This window comes from Triticum aestivum, chromosome 3B (genome assembly GCF_018294505.1).
Source record: "Triticum aestivum cultivar Chinese Spring chromosome 3B, IWGSC CS RefSeq v2.1, whole genome shotgun sequence".
NCBI classification, from domain to species: domain Eukaryota; kingdom Viridiplantae; phylum Streptophyta; class Magnoliopsida; order Poales; family Poaceae; genus Triticum; species Triticum aestivum.
Genome location: NC_057801.1, coordinates 119,110,130 through 119,128,262, shown reverse-complemented (window position 1 = coordinate 119,128,262; position 18,133 = coordinate 119,110,130).

The following is an 18,133-nucleotide window of genomic DNA, read 5'->3' as shown; positions in this document are numbered from 1 at the left end:
GCTTCATCGGAGGAATTGGTGAGGGTGATGCGGTTTCGGTGGGGTAGGTCAAGACGGCGCTGTGGGGATTGAGGTGGTGCAATAGACGAGGCGAACATCGGGGCAACTCCTTGGAGGTGGAGGACGGGGCGGCTGATCCGGCGGGACGATGAGATCGACAATGGATCCTCATCCGGTGCGGTGGATGAGAGACGGCGAGCTGTTGCAGTGGACGAGTAGTCGGGGAAGAGTCTCCGGCTGGGCGGCGGTCGCGAGGCCGACCGAGGAGCGTGGGGTTTTGCGGGTTTTGGCGGTTTTGGCGGCCTCGGTGTACGAAGGGGGCGAAGAGGGAGGGGGGAGCCAATCTTAGGGACGCGCTTGTCCGAAATGTACGGTAAGTTACCAGCGTACCCCCACCGGTTTTGACACCGCGACGTGGAGCTTCATTTCCGGCTGAGGGGTAGAAGGGGGATTTCGCGTGTCTGGGCTGCGGGAGCGATTTCGGATGAGGAGGGAGTTCTCGCGCGCGTCCAAATTTTGGGATAACAAGGCGCGGCGCGGGTTGAAGAAGCGGGAGTTTCAAAGCAGGTGAGACAAAAGATACTCGAGCTTGAAAATTTCGGGATAACAAGGTGCGGATTCCTTGTTCGGTAGAACAAACTTAACGTGTAAAAAAAATCACACAAGACACAAGAGAGTCGTGTCCCCTTTTACTATATTGCTATAGATGCCATTGAAAAAACTACAAGAAAAATGTAAAAAAAATCGGGAGAACAAGATTACCCTGCACAGTACCAAATCGATTGGCACTTCCCTCAACAACAACAACAAAAAACAAATCAATTTGCACCAAAGAAAGGGTAATGTCCCTTTTTATATGATTATAGATGCCAGGATCTCGAATTTCAATTTTCAAATCCATGTTATGTTGAATTTGAATATATCATTAGGTGACCTTGTGGTTTATAATTGATGTAGTCGTACATTTTGATCTTCCATCATATATGAACATTTTACTCCACCATGTGAACATATATATTGTCGTCTACCATATGGACTAAATTTGAATCAATTTTCCTTATTTGAATACGATTGTTGTCAAGTTATACAATAATTTAAATATTATCTTTATAACAAAAAGACATGCATATAGCGGTAATCATATTTCACTATGAACTACATGTACCATACGCTCTCCAATTCAAATATCTGTATCCATTTTATGTTGAATTCAAATCAAAGTACATTATTGGTCTAGGTAGCGAGATGTTCGGGATAATCTAAACCCTATTTTCATACGTATAATTATTGGCTGAATTGGGACAAGTTTTGGTATAAGCCTCTTGCAAAACCGAAGATTCTCTCAACAAGCCTCGTGGTTCCGACAGGGAACGTGTCACCTTTGTGTGCGAAACGATATACCCTGCCTCCCCCCTGATTTTATTTACAGAGGCAACATAGAACTATATGAGTGCCCTGTTAAATTTTGGAATTATTTCGGGTTCATTTGGCCTTCTTAAAGATTAATTGAGTTTCTGGACTTTTAATGTGCATAATCTAAATATGAATTGCATGCACATGCTGTGGTGCACCAAAGTGGGTTGAAAAATCACATGTGTGTCCTTGGTTGAATTTCTAGGTCCCATGGAAGAAATGAGAATGAAATTCAAACGTTTGGGCGTCATCACTCTGCCAAGAACATCGAGAAACTTAGATTTTAAATTCATGTAAATCCAAAACTCAGGTGGAAATCGTGAAACTTGGCATGGTGTCATGTCATGGCACTAACATGTTGTGGTAAAAAAATTGGGCCGATTTGGAAGCTCATGGTTCTAAGAGGGAACATGTCACCTTTGGTCATTTAATGTGCATAAGTGAAATTCGAACTACAAGCACATGCTCTCGTGCACAAAAGTTGGTTGAAAAATCACATTTGTGTCCTCGGGTGAATTTCTAGGTCCCATGCAAGAAATGAGAATAAAATTAAAACATCTGGGCATCGTGGCTCGGCCGAGAACATTGAGAAACTTGGTTTTAAAATTCTTGTAGATCCAAAACACGTCTGAAAATCATGAAACTTGGCATGGATGTCATGACATGGTACTACCATGTTGTGGTAAAAAATGGCCGAATAGGAACAGATTTTGGTATAAGCTTCTTGCAAACCGAAGCTTCTCTCAAGAAGGCTCGTGGTTCTGAGAGGGAACGTGTCACCTTTGAGTGTGAAGCGATATACATTGTTCCCCTTGAGTTTATTTACAAAGGCAACATGGAACTACATGAGTGCCCTGTTAAATTTTGGAATTATTCCGGCTTCGTTTGGCCTTATTTACACATTAGTTGAGTTTTTGGTCATTTAATGTGCATAATTCAAATTTGAACTACAAGCGCGTGCTCCCATGCACCAAAGTTGGTTGAAAATTACATTTGTGTCCTCGAGTGAATTTCTACTCCCATGCAAAAAAATGAGAATAAGATTCAAACATCTGGGCATCGTGGCTCGGTCGAGAACATTGAGAAACTTGGTTTTAAAATCATGAAACTTGGCATGGTGTCATGTCATGGTAGTACCATGTCGTGGTAAAAAAAATTGGCCGAATATGAACAAATTTTGGTATAAGCTTCTTGCAAATCGGAGCTTCTCTCAAGAAGGCTCGTGGTTCTAGGAGAGAACGTGTCACCTTTGTGTGCATAATTCAAATTTGAAATACAAGCACATGTTCCAGTGCACCAAAGTTGGTTGAAAAATCACATGTGTGTCCTCGGGTAAATTTCTAGGTTCCATGCAAGAAATGGGAATGAAATTCAAAATTCTGGGCGTCGTGGCTGGGTTGGAAACATTGAGAAACTTAGTTTTTTAATTCCTGTAAATCCAAAACACGCATGAAAATAATGAAACTTGGTTTGGTGCCATGACATGGCACCAACATGCTGTGGTAAATTTGCAGTCCGATTTGCGAGGGCGCACACATTAACAATCAACAAAGTCATTTTGGAACAAGTGTTGTCATGTTACAATCGGAAACACGAGTATTATTGAAATCATGGGCGTTCTACTTACTAGTACCATTTACGTGCCGCCACACGTCCCCATTTTTTATTAGCTAGGAGGTGCCGTGCAGGGTAGCTATTTGAGTACGAGAGGCGTGCAATCAGACCCCTGTGCGTGCTTATCGGGAGGAGAGCCCTTTGACCTCCATATGCCGTCCACCTCTCTCCCAATGTCTCCATTAATGGCGCCCGAGCCTCTGTTTAATGGCGTGGCTATGTCTCACTCAACTGAGATTTAAGAGAGAAAAAAGAAAATATGAAAGCACGGATCTTGATGTAGGATCGGACGGACCTATATAGCATCTACTGTGACTTATAACAAGACTGATGAATATATAAGGACAATTTTTTTATCAAAGAAGTGCTTGCCCCTTCCGATTTTCATTACTGAAAACCACCACAATTCACAAGAAGTTCAGCACAACTCTAGCCTAACACGAAGGACTAAAAGCTACTCCCTTTGTCCCATAATATAAGACGCTTTTTGACACTAGTATAGTGTCAAAAAATGTCTTACATTATGAGATGGAGGGAGTACCAGATTGAAATCGCAACATCCCAAGAGGCCAACAAAGGCCAAACATCCGCGCTAGAACCCAACATTTCACAACCAACGACACAATCCACATCCTAAACCGATTATTACATCAAAAGAAACCAGGAAACTGAAGGAAGCCCAGCAGCAACTAGAAGAACAGCAACGCCAGGGTCGCCACAGCAAGAGTTTTCTTCATTCCAGCCTTGCAACATTGATCTTCCATAGAAAGATAAGGACGATTGATTGTCTTACATAATTAGAAAGATAATTAAAAAAGCCACATGCGGCTACGCCCGAAATACACAAGGGCAAAAGAAGAAGGAAGACAAGGATCTGGCTCGCTGATCTCTACTTTGTTGATGCGTTGCTGCAGGCCACGGGAACTAGTCTCCGCGGCGAGCGGCGATGAGCTCTTTTGTGTCCTCAAGACACTGCTTGAGAACATCCAAGGATTCCTCCACCAGCCTTTGGCGCTCGTTGCGGAGCATGTCATTCTCGTCCATAAGTTTCTTGACGATGACGCCGGTCCTCTTAAACAAGGCACTGGTCTCCTCCTGCTGGTCTGCACTTTGGACTATCTTCTCCCTCAGCAGGTCGCGCTCGGCCGAGAGCCTCTCATTACCCTCCCTTAGTTGTCGGATGACGCTGGTAGCCAGTTCAAACGAGACTTTCACGTCGTCCTGCAACCTCGCCAAGCCGGAGATCTGATCCATCTGGCTATGGACGATCACATGCATGCGCCTGTAACAATCGTCGCCTGCCCGCGAGAAATTTTCCCAGGCCGCCGCGGCGCAGCGGGACATCTCTGTTGCATTCGTGGCGCGGCGGGACATCTCTGCTGCTTCCGCGGCGCGGCCGGACCAGTCTGCTGCATCGACGGCACGGCGGGACCTCTGTGCTGCTACTTCCGCACAGCGAGACATGTCGGTTGCTCTCGTAGTGAGGCGGGACATCTCTCGTGCTTCCACTTCCATGCTCGCCTCTCCCTGCTGGCAATCTCTCGACCCAGAACTCACGCTGGCCATGGCAGACGCAAGGGAAGGATGCTGAATGACTTGTTTGTTTTTGTGGATGAGGAGTTGAGGAGGAATGTGCAGTCATCTTGGCATACTAGTATTTATAACCGAGTACTAATACGCTCCTAAGTGGGAAACCGTTTAGGTTGTGATTCGTGTGAACAGGTTTGGAATTCAATATAGCGTGGTACTAATACGCTCCTAAGTGGGAAACCTTTAGGTTGTGATCGGTGTGAACATGTCTACAATATAGCGTGGAGTAATTTGGAATGTGACGAGACGCAAGCTCAAAATTTATAAATACCCGCGTGGCGAGCTCTAGGCTAGTCCTTTTTTCGGACGCATTAAACCTATCTCTCAGGACTTCTCGCACGCACCATCGTGCCACCCACAAAAACTTGTACTCTGAGTTTAGTAGTACGTTATACAAGGAGAGAAGAGGTGCACGCACGCACTCGTCCTCTCACACACGCGTCTGTTTTTTCTCGAAAAGGAGGATGATGACCCCCGGCCTCTGCATCTGGGAGTCACACACGCATCTGTAGCTACGAATTGTAGTGTTCTCAACCATCTGATTGGCTCTATCATGGATGTACCTAAATACTAAAACATGTCTAGATACATCTATATTTTGATAAATGGAAGGCATGTATTGTGGAACGGAGGGAGTGCTTGTCATGAAAATGGATAAAAAGGGACGTATCTAGAACTAAAATACGTCTACATACATCTCCTTTTATCCATTTTGATGACAAGTAGTACTTCTTACCCAAAGGAACTTTATATCCAACAGACACAAAATATTCGTTCGACTGTTGGAAATTACTGATCTGATGTCGAAGTAGTTGCTGCATCGCCACCAAAACCCACCATTTCTTAAGCTAAAGTAGACCAAGGTAATCCCTATATTAGCATATTACTAAGATAAACAGAAGGCACTGTCGAAACATTTAGGACGTGAGCTTGTCAATCTGAATGTGGAGGGACACAAGCTTAGCCCGGCCAGCAGCTTGGGCGGAACTGTTAAGAAGGTCAGCTCCTGCACGTCGACGTCGCCGGGATCCTTGCTGCTTGTCACCTCCATTTCCACCTCGACGGCGTCGGTCGTGCCTTTGGGCTCCCCCGGCGGGCCGTTCGCCCACAGCTTGGCCCAGTAGTGCGGCAGTGGGGACGCCCCCACTCTGATGCAGATGACCGACACGGCGATTGGCGCGCCGATGTCGAGCACGCCGCCGACCAAGAAAAATGCGCAGTGGTCCTCCTCCGCGAACAGCAAGAGCCGTGGCTCCGACAGTGGCACTTGCAGCTGGAGCACCTTGCCGTACTGGATCTTGTGCACGGGCATGGGATGCGCGTTGCTGATGTGGTGGTAGAGTGCCGGCGGCGGGCCTTCGTAGCCGCAGACGGGCACGGGGCATTTGCAGGGCATGAGCGGACACACGCTCTGGTGATCGGCGAGCTTGTGGTAAGTGACATAGAGCCCACAGCCTTCATGCGGGCACTCCACCCTCAGCGATGAAACGACGGCGTCCACCGCCGTGTTCCGCACGTCGAAGCCACCGCCACGCTCACACTTCTGGCACTGCCGCTGGTTCCCGGGGCGCTCGACGCGGCAGTCCGCGCAGGCCAGGTGCCCTCCCTTGCATAGCAGAAATCAATTGAACAGCACATCAATCAAGAAACCTGCACCTTGCTCAATCAGCCGAATGGACGAGGTGTATTCGAACCTCATACACTGGAGGCGTCAAGGGGCGGAGGCACAAGGGGCAGTGGAGAACGGTGAGGTCCATCGAGACCTTAGTGAGCTCCCTCGTTGGTTCCTGTTCCGTCTGCATGATCCCGCCCTCCTCGTGCACAACCATCTCTCGCTTGGGCCGGGGCATTACAAAGCTTTACCGTCACATATTTTATACTCTGCGCATAACTGTCCTCCCGCATACCAAGGAAGGCAGTAGTTTGAGTTTTCTGGACAAATTTTCCCCTGCACATGAGTAAGTTGCATAAATATCAACAGTAAATGCGCATGCAATGGTTGGCTGGTCCTCCTTCCTTTTCGCTTGAGTTGGCTTCCCTCGGCGGTCAAGCCGCATCCGGCGCTGCACGCGTTTGCCTGTAGCCATTTTCTGCTTTGGAAACTGGCGCAATTAATGGGGGTAGAACTAATCGAGCGGGGGCACAGATGGAAACCAACGCGGACGCGCAGACTAATCTGAGAAAAACAAGAAAAAGTTATACGCAAAGTAAAAGGAATCGGAGCGAGTACTACTTCAAGGTGCATTAAATCAACATATGCAAGTATCAAAAGGAGAGTCACGGCATGCATGCATGCATTGTAATTAATGCATCGGTAACCCTAAATTATTGAAATATATCGAGTGCAGTGCTTTGATGTGTCGCGTCAACTCGTACATCAACGAGAAGTTTGATTATCCTCTCCTTCGCGGACTTAACTGCACCTGCCTTTGGCTGTATGATAGGTTGGCCACACACCTGTCGGGCCCACCTGTCATACACGCAAAGACAGGAGCGTCCCTCCCTCGCCCATGAGCGTGGTGGCTAGCAAGACTAGGAGAAGCTTTCGCTACATGTTCTCCCTCCCGCACGCGGTTGACATGCAGCAGTTCAATCGGTGTCAGATGGCCAGAAGCGTACTGTAGTACTCCTCAAGTGCAGTAGTACACCATCATTGTTCGACTTCCCAAAGAGGCGAAGAGCCAAGCGCAGGCCGGACGCTCGCGTGGCAGTTTCATGTGTAGAGTAGTCTAGATAGCGTGTATCATGCCTGTAAGCTTAAAATCGTTGGGGTCGGCTCCATGCTATGTGGCCGTCTCGAAGTTTTTTTTTAATTAAAATAGTCTTCTGGCCCTACCTGTCACCCTAGTGATTGTAGTTTGCACGCTCATCTGGTCAAGATAGGAATATATATATTTTAATTTGTTTTTTTTGAAAAGGGGGGACTCCCTGGCCTCTGCATCAGAATGATGCATATGGCCACATATATTTTAATTTGTGGTGGGTAAATGTTAGAGGTTGCAGCAAATATATTGTACACTACGGGTCTTTCAGCCAAGTTTAGAGGCAAGCATGTGGGGCCAGTGCTATGATGTGTCGCGTCAACTCATAGAACGGGGAGAAGCTTGATTTTACTACACGCCTTCTCCCTCGCCCATGCGCGCTGTTGCTCGCAAACAAGGACATGCTTTTGCTTAGTAGTACTTTTACAACAAGCTATCCATCCCGCTCGCGGTGGACGGACATGCAGCAGTGGATTCGACACTGTAGAAGCAGTAGTAGTAACATCATTGTTCGTCTTCTTGAAGAGGCGAAGAGACAAGCGCAAACTGAACGTTGCAGTTGCGAATATTGGAGCACGCATATAGCCAGGCTCTTGAATGAGACAAAATTGCTATGTGAGCCCACTGTTGTATTAGTACGTACAACTACTTGCTAGTATAGCCATGTAAACCAGAAAGGAGTATTTTCCCTTCTAGAGATTTCAAGAAGTGACTAGACTACACTGAGACGGAGTACATATGGAGCAAAATGAGTGAATCTGCACCGTAAATAAATACGTACTAGTTCTATCGTTTTCCTCTCCGAGGTGCACAATATTGAGTATACTGACTAGTCTCTTTTTGCCACGCATTTACGTTTTTTTGACACAGTACAGACGCAAGCGCTCATATACACGCGCATACACTCACCCCTATGAACGCACACACGCACGATAGTATCATCTTGAAATTTACGAAGTCACCATAGGCACCTCGTCGTCGACGGGTCCATAGGTGCTTGAATGCCAAGGAGGAAGAGGGTAGCGGTTCCCGAGACGTTGAATGGTCAATGGTGCATCCTCAATTACATGCAGAGGGAATTAATTGGAGAAGCAGACTAGAGCCAGCATGATGTGAATGCAACAGAGTTTGGACTCTCATATAATAAACGCGCCCCACCACTCCAATCCATCTACTCCCAAGTCTCTGCGCAACACTACTCACTCCAATCCAAGACCAAGTGACCAGAAGCCACAAGCACCTATGGAGGCGATGGACGCGAGCGGCAGTCGGCTGTGCCAAATCATCCAAGGCGCCGGCCTGCGGCCCCGCACCGTGCAGCGTTTCTAGACGGTGCTGGCAACCGCAGGCATCGTAGCCCTCGCCGACGCCGGCTTCGCCTCTCGCATGGACGACATGATGGTCAACTCCATCCACAAGTTCACCGCCGTCAAGAAGCATCTGGGTCGTAGTGCATGCACAACTCAGAGCATATGTCAGGGTACTTTACATTTCGAACCTCACGAATTACATGCAAACCCCCCGCAGAAGAATAAATAAATCAATGAATTACTACATGAGACCGGATTATTTTCGTGGAAACCGGAGCATGTTTCTAAAAAATGACCGGACCTAAACCAGTCTAAGGGCCTCTTTGATTTTTCCCGAATAAAAAAAGGGCCTCTATGATTCGCAGGATACTGAAAACACAGGAATGGGGAAAGTATGATGGCGATGAACCGAGACAAGGAGAACTCTAACTCAGTTAGAGGTTAGAGTTAGATTCTAACCCTGAACTAACTCTAAACCAAAGAGGTGTATGGATGGCAGGGTTAGATTGACAATAAATGCTCTATCTCAATCATTTGACTACTTTGGACCCTATTTTTAGTCAGACTAAAATAAGTCCCTTGGATCCAAGCACCCTCTTGGTGTGGCCGGCTCTTCTGTGGCCTCCTCCCGCTCACAATTGACATAGACGAACCATCTATACAAATCAAGCATGCAAAACATGATAATTTTTACTTTGTCCATACAAATGAGATATCCCACTTAAACATACAAGTCGTCAATCAAGCTTCACAAAATAAAAAAACACTTCATGAAACAAAGAATGAGCTAACTCATCACGGAAGTCGTTCACGATAGGGAGGGAGCCCGGAGCCCCTCACGCACCGAGGGAGGAGCTCGCCATCATCGCTCTGGAGGAAGGCTCTGTAGAGTCCAAGCCCTGAGAACCCCTCCGATGCCGGCCCTTGCGAGTTGAGGTCGACACCAGCATGGGTAGCAGGGCCGCTTGCCGCCGACTGGGAACTTAATCTTTGGGCCTCTAGAAATAATGCAAGCCTGTAACTAAAATACCTAGAAAGGTGAACTGAATCTTTGGGCCTCTAGAAATAATGCAAGCCTGAAATTGAAATACCTAGAAAGGTGAACTGAATCTTTGGGCCTCTAGAAATAATGCAAGCCTGAAACTTAAATACCTAGAAAGGTGAACTGAATCTTTGGGCCTCAAGAAATAATGCAAGCCTGAAACTGAAATACCTAGAAAGGTGAACTGAATCTTTGGGCCTCTAGAAATAATGCAAGCCTGAAACTGAAATACCTAGAACGGTGAACTGAATCTTTGGGCCTCTAGAAATAATGCAAGCCTGAAACTCAAATACCTAGAAAGGTGAACTGAATCTTTGGGCCTCTAGAAACAATGCAAGCCTGAAATTGAAATACCTAGAAAGGTGAACTGAATCTTTGGGCCTCTACAAATAATGCAAGCCTGAAATTGAAATACCTAGAAAGGTAACCTGAATCTTTGGGCCTCTAGAAAGATTTATTACCTCCTCAAGCAGCATCAAACAATACCATGCGTGCACCGGAAATCTATAGCAAGTTTGATCAGGATCTACTTTTCCAAATCAGAATTAGTGCTAGAGCAAGCAAGATCAATGATATGGCCATGAGATAGAGAAGGAACGAGCAAACTCACCCCTCTCGCGACCTCCCTGGTAGATGCGCCGCCGCCGCGCATGACAGAGGGAGAAAAACGACTGGTGAAGGGGGAGCTGGGCGACCTTCGAAGGTCGGAGGTAGAGGGCAGCCGGAGTAGGGCGGCGGAGGCCGGAAGGAGAGGGCGGCCAGAGGAGAGAGAGGGCGAGCGATGCTTGGGCAGGCGGCCCTATGGGGAACAGAGAGGAGTCATGCGAGATGGGGGGGAGCGATCTGGTGCAGGCAAGTGAGATTTTTCTAGGGGAGTGATCTGGTACGGGCAGGTGAGATTTTTTTAGTTCTCTTTTAGTGGGCCCGAGGATAACTAACCCAATTAGAACCTCTCCACCGGGCTAGTTTTTTTAGCTGGGTTAGAGCAAACTAGCTCAAACTAACCCCTCTTGTTTCGATAATTTGAGGGTATTTCAACCCAAACTAGCTCTAACTCAGGGATCCAAACAAAGAGGAGTGTTACTGTACATGCTACAGTGTGGACCGTAGCACATTGTTTTTTATGGCCATATCACCACATTGTTTTCTACTGCTGGTTCACTGGGCTACCGTGGTTCACACGGCTGGTTCACTGGGCTGTCGTGGTTCGCACTCCTCCGACCTGAGTAGTACTCCCTTCGTTCCTAAATATAAGTCTTTGTATATATTTCACTTTGGACCACATACGAATGTATATAGATGCATTTTATGTGTAGATTCACTCATTTTTCTCCGTATGTGTTCCATAGTGAAATCTCTGCAAAGACTTATATTTAGGAACGGAGGGAGTAGTATAGTACTAGTATATACCGCATCATTCTTTGCTCCTTACTACTCCGACATGTGAGAGAGCCAGCATCCGGGTCAACGTGTCATGCACCAGATTAGAGCGTGGAACGGAAGGGGGGCATCACCCCGGCCCGGTCGGAGCGCCAGTAATTCATGACTATAGTGAGTGGTCATACCAAAAGTCTTTCCAGCAGTAATGCGCCGTCAAATCGCACAGCCCCACTCGCTCACCCTCCTCGCCTCTCGTTCAAACCGCCTACCTGAAAACTATCGCGCGTACTGTCCGGGAAAAGCCCCGCCCTCAACTTTTAACTACGCGAAAATAGTTCGAGCTTGTTCGTTCTATATAAATACAGTACTTACTGTATGTTTATTCACCTGTGGGGTTGTTCAATGAATGGAGGGGCGGGGAGCACAAGTGAACAATACTGTAGTAGTAAGTAGGAGTCATAGAGTAGTCACCTTAAATAGAGAGTTTCTTTTCTTTAATGCCACGTACACAAATGGAAAAGCTTGTTGTGGAGAGAAAAAAGATAATCACTCCACTATATATGGACGTAGGGGCCTGAGCGCTTGCTTTACTAGGGTTGCTCTCTTCATTCTCTCATCCTCTCCAGATATAAACAAGACAGCGGTAGCGACATTTTCTCTCTGCTCACCGCTGGTCACAGATCCGGCCGGATCCCTTTGGTCAGTGTGTGTAGAGGACTAAAAGGTGCATCATTCACGCGGTCATCACCGCCGAGGGAGCAAACCCACAGCTGCCGGAGGGGCCCGATCCTCTGCTCGTGTCGTTCTCTCCGACACAGCGCCGGCTCGGGAGGTCCTGCGACCCTTCTTCCTCCCTGTCGTATTGTCCGCAGATCCGACCTGCCGCCACCGACATCCCGACGACCCTCAGGTATAAGTTCTTCGAAAGTGGCCTTGCTCTACTGCCCCAGCTCCCCACGTGTCTGCATGTGCATCTTTTTCTACTCCCATCAGCTCTTCCAAAGCCACCTAAATTTTTAGTATTATTAGAGTTAAAGCTACTTCATGCATTCAAATCTAGCGCTTTGTTCAAACAACGAAGAATGGGGGGAAAGTTGTAGCATGAATCTAGGACTTGATTCAAAGAGGAAATAATATGGTGAAAGTAGTAGAGACCGGATACCCAACCGGTCTCTTGGTTGAAAAGGGAAATAATGGGAAAACACAGTACGAACTGGATAAGGAATAGATCTATTATTGGTTGAAAAAAGGATAGAAAGTGGCGGCTGGTGGACAAGTCAACAGAGTATGTCTAGGATTAGATTTGCTGCCATCACATAGTAAAAGGTCTCCAGGATTAGATTTGCTGCCCTCACATAGTAAAAGGTCTCAGGATTAGATTTGTTGCCCTCACATAGTAAAAGGTCTCAAGATTAGATTTGCTGCCCTCACATAGTAAAAGGTCTCAGGATTAGATTTGCTGCCCTAACATAGTAAAAGGTCTCCAGGATTAGATTTGCTGCCCTCACATAGTAAAAGGTCTCCAGGATTTGGTTTGCTGCCCTCACATAGCGTGAACAAGCTCGGCATCACCACTTTATGCCTCCTTGTAGGTACATTGTGTTGATGCGCCCACTATCGCATGTCCTTATACCAACCTTTTGCTGTTGTTAATGTAAGGGCGCATGTAAAATGAAGCGATCACACTGTTACCTTAGGGACATGTCTAACCAGTGTTATTGTTAATCTAATGCCTCCAGTGATAAGATGCAATTAAACTGTGTTACAAATGGCACTCCTGCTATTTTCCCCAGTATGATAAGTAAGTTGCTCCTTTACACTTCTGAGTGTCCTGGTGTCCCCACGGTCCCATGCCCTTAAACCAACTCTTTAGCTGTTGTTGATTTACTGTGTCTGGTAAACAAGCAATGCCACCATTAAAGTAATCCCATATCTGAGGAATCTCATTGTTGATCGTAATGCTTCTGGTAACATGAAGCATTGCTAACGTTTTAAAGTTTCTACTGTCCTTGCATGATTGCCATGAACATAATTAAGATGCTTCTTTTCATTTTGTATATGTTTCGTATATTCTTATTGACCGGCAACTATTTACTTTCTATCATTTTGTGCAGATAGGGATATCCATTTCACCTTGTTGCTATTGTGACCTTTTGGTGAACTGCACAAAACACTTTTTTTGGAATGAGTGTCTTGTGCAGTTCAACTAAAATGTCACGTGGGCAACATCTCTCAATTTTGGTGGAACTGCACAAAATGGTGATTGGAGTTTCCAAAATCTCCGTCAAGTTTTGCAGGTAATCTCGTGCAACATTTTATTAGCCTTTGCAAGATGGAGCCGTCACTGTCACCACAATGGCACTTTATTTTAGTGGAACTGCACAAAAGGATAAGAAAATTATAGTTGCACCTTACATGATCCGGACAGCCAACCTTAATGTTCCTCAATTTTAGTACAACTACTAAAGAAGAACCTGCCAGCTCACAAGAGCAAGTACTTCTTGCTAGCTGAATGATGCAATCTTTGCTTCATTTTAGGTGAACCGCAGAAAAAGGCGCATGAATTGAATCATGGAACTCCAGGCAGACCTCATCCTAGTGGACCTGGAGGTTGAGTTCAAGGAGGCCGCTATTAAAGTGAAATCATGCTTTCCTGTCTCCTTGTTTGTGATGTGCAAACATGCTGTGCAAACGAGAATACTCAACTACAGATGTTGTGACGGTCAAGAGCATTTGCCAAGTTCTTCGATTGTATGAGATGGCTAGCCAAGATGGATTTAATCCCGATATTCACTTTATCAAAAGACTCTAATGGGTTGGTTCTGAATCTTGCAAGCTGGGAATCAATGAGATGTGTAGGCATCTTTGTTGTACTTCTTATTTGAATCTTATTTGTTGGTTCTGAATCTTGCAAGCTAGGAATCAATGAGATGTGTAGGCATCATTGTTGTACTTCTTATTTGAATCTTATTTGTTGGTTCTGAATCTTGCAAGCTGGGAATCAATGAGATGTGTAGGCATCTTTGTTGTACTTATTATTTGGATCTTATTTGTTGGTTCTGAATCTTGCAAGCTGGGAATCAATGAGATGTGTAGGCATCTTTGTTGTACTTATTATTTGGATCTTATTTGTTGGTTCTGAATCTTGCAAGCTGGGAAACACGACATGATGATGCAGAGGACAGCAACCATAACAAACAGTTCAAACTTGGTAGTGTTATCTTTGTGAAAGTGCGACAAATGTGCTGATCGTGTGCGTCCTCAGAATAATAATTCTAATTGTTGTGCATGTTGATCCCGTGGCACTGATAGAACGAGCCAATGCATTGCTTGTTTTAAGTATAAATTTCTATTAAAGCTAATTAAATTTAAGTAAAGTGACCACTAACTCCTGTTATTACAGTACCAATACAGCTGCTCATGAACCGACGTGTGGCCGGAGTAGGTTTCTTAATGGAGGCGTTTGAATGCGCCGAGGGTGCATCTTCTGTCGGGCGTGCAGCGGACGAGGGAGGGTGTCGGTGTCAAAACCGGCGGATCTCGGGTAGGGGGTCCCAAACTGTGCGTCTAGGCGGATGGTAACAGGAGACAAGGGACACGATGTTTAACCCAGGTTCGGGCCCTCTTGATGGAGGTAAAACCCTACATCCTGCTTGATTGATATTGATATTGTAGATGTTTACAAGAGTGGATCTACCACGAGATCAAGGAGGCTAAACCCTAGAAGCTAGCCTATGGTATGATTGTAATGGTTGTTGTCGTTGTGTCCTACGGACTAGAGCCATCCGATTTATATAGACACCGGAGAGGGCTAGGGTTACCTAGAGTCGGTTACAATGGTAGGACATCTACGTATCCGTATTGCCAAGCTTGCCTTCCACACCAAGGAAAGTCCCATCCGGACACGGGACGAAGTGTTCAATCTTGTATCTTCATAGTCTTGGAGTCCGGTCGATGATGATAGTCCGGCCGATGATAGTTCGGCTGATGATGGTAGTCCGGCTATCCGGACACCCCCTAATCCAGGACTCCCTCAGTAACCCCTGAACCAGGCTTCAATGACGATAAGTCCGGCACGTATATTGCTTGGCATTGCAAGGTGGGTTCCTCCTCCAAATGATAGAATATTGTGAACACCAGGATAGTGTCCGGCTCTGCAAAATAAATTCCACATTCCACCGTAGAGAGAATAATATATACACAAGTTTAATCTGCTGACGTTTTCTGCGGCATGACGTCACGCCACTACCAAGCCATTACTTGAATCGTTTTTTACTCTACCACCTCAGCGCGTTTAGCGAAGCAGTTTCTTTGGCATGTCTTGTCAAAGCAGAGATTGTGTTCCCCCTTAATCCGGGATTCTCATCAATACGGACGTGGGTAACCCAACCGCGCTCGTCGCCACACCCCCTCTATCGAAGGCGGGTCCCAAACGGTCACGGAGACGGCTCTCGGTATTGTCCCTCTTTATAATGGGACCAAGGCTCGTTTCTTTTCTTCAATCCTCCATCGAATCCTCTCCTCGCTCCAAGTTCCAGCACCTAGAGCTCCAGATTCGAGCGCTTCGGACCTTCAACGATGTCCGGTTCCGACCTCCAAGGCCGGTGGATGCCCTCCTCCGTCACGGAGGAGGACGTGCTAAAGCTGCGGGAGGCCAAGTACCTGGCTTACGAGATTTCGCACAGGTTGCCTGCCGAAGGGCAGGCCATCCACACCCCCGAGCCCGGCGAGTATGTCATTTTTGTATCCCACCTCTGTCGGGGTTTAGGCTTCCCGATGGATCCTTTTGTGAGAGGGCTCATGTTTTACTAAGGGTTGGAATTCCACGAATTGGCTCCGGAGTCCATCCTCCATATTTCCGCATTTATTGTCGTCTGCGAAGCCTTCCTCCGCGTCACCCCTCACTTCGGCCTGTGGCTGAAGACCTTCAATGTGGCGCCGAAGATGATCGGGGGGCGTCAAGCGGAGTGCGGCGGGGCGGCCATAAGTAGGAGGGCCGATGCCCCGTGGCCCGCTGGCTCCTTCCAAGAGGAGCTCGGCCCGTGGCAGCAAGAGTGGTTCTATATTACCGTTCCGAGGGGCCGCAGACAAAAGCCGCCGCCCTTATTCCGCCCGGGACCTCCACGACGGTTGATGTCGTGGGTCACCCAAGGGCTCAACTGGGGAGCATCAAAGGACGTGCCCCTATTGCAGGGCCGGATTCGAGATCTCCAAACGAGGGAGGTTGATATGGTGGTGGTAATGCAGGTTATGCTGATTAGGCGTCTCCCGCCCTGCAAACGCCGCCCTCTCCGGCTGTGGGAGTTCAATCCGGAGGGCCCACGGATTCTTCAACACTTCATGGGCATGACACCCCTGGAGATGTACAAATTATTCTTCGGATCGCAAGAGGCGCGTCCGGAATTAACCGAGGATGCTGGGCTAAGCTGCAATCGCCCGGATACTCAAGTAAGTAGTTCCAAGTCCGGACATACCGTTTGTTTGCCTTTCGATGATTCGCCTTATGACCAACTTCCTTCTACACAGGAGTGGATAGCGGAAGCAAAATTGATATGGTGTCCGGCCCCCCTCCCCGAGACCGCGCCGGATTCCGTGCTGGTCCGGATGCTTCAGGTTGCGCCTCCATAGGAAGGCGAAGGGGAAAGCAGGAAAGCTACTGCCTCGCCTAAGGAGGCTCTTGAAAGAGGGGGGATCGAGAATCCCTCCCTCCAAGGGGAGAAGAGGACTGCCTCCGAGGACCCGGGGGCAAAAGCCCCTAAACGGGGGAAGAAATCTTCGCCAGAGGGTCCTACGTCCGGGGAGGCCCTGGCCGCACAATCTCCCTTAAAGAATCAGCCCTCCAACAAGCCGTAAGTAGAAAGAAAGGAGTTTTATAATAAGGGACATCCCTATTTGTGCTTCTGAGGATAACTAAAGCTATTACCTTGTAGTTCGGATCTCCCTCCTTCGCAAATGAGCTCGTCTTCGGGGGACCTTCGTCTGGAGATGATGGAGAGCGAGACACCTCCATCCGGGGCGCCGTCGGATAGGGCGGACGACCCTGAAGTGTCGTCACGGAGGGAGCCCCCGGGTTTGGCAAAGCCGGATAGTTCGGCGCCAACTGGTGTACGGCTGAAGGATCTGCTTGAGAAGGCATCTATCTCAGAAGATCACCACGCATTGATGAGCATGGTGATTGAAAGGATTTCGTCCGCCGAAGGCGGATTGCATAATGCCGTCAGGAGTTTGCTGGCGGGGTTTGAGGTACATAAAAATGACACACCTTTTAATAGTTTTGCATATAGAATGCGCCCCGTATAGATAGTAGCCCCTGAGACTCGGTAGGTTGTCGAAATCGACAGCGTGCCGAGGATCAAAAATCACAGGTTTAAATTTCCGCCGTGCCGATGCAGGTGGCGGGTCGTCCGGGGGCCAGCCGGACTGATGGAGTCGCTGAACTAAAGCGGCAACTCCCTGTTGCGGATGCGGACATCACGCTGGCCAACAGGCGACTTGATGAGTCGCAGGGTAAGTGTTTTTGTGCAGTCACTTGGTAAGGGAGCCGAAGCCAGCTCCTTACAACATGTGTGTGAAATGCAGATAGTGCCGCTGCTGTGGAGAGCCTTCGGACCGAACTTGCTCAAGCCAAGGAGCAAGCCAGAAGGAGTAATGTGGCGGCCTCGAGGGCGGCCGAGGAGTTAGTGGCCGAAAGGGCCGCACACTGCCGGAGCAGGGAAGAGATGGCCGAAATGGCCGTGAAGTTAAAAGATGCTACCGACCGCAATGAGGCTCTTGGGAAGGAGCGCCTAGCGGGGCAAGAAGACCTGGGGAAGGACACCGCCGAAGCCAAGGATGCCCGCTCTGCAATGTGGGCTATAAAGGAAGAGCTGCGCCAAGACAGAGATATTGTAGCTGGCAAGCCTTTTTTGCTATGCCGAAGGTTTACGGATCCAAAGTATGCTCAGTTGGGCCAACTGTGGGGTCTAGAGGACCCTTATATGGACTTAGCAGCGAGTGCGGCGGATGCCGTTGTGCATTTTCGA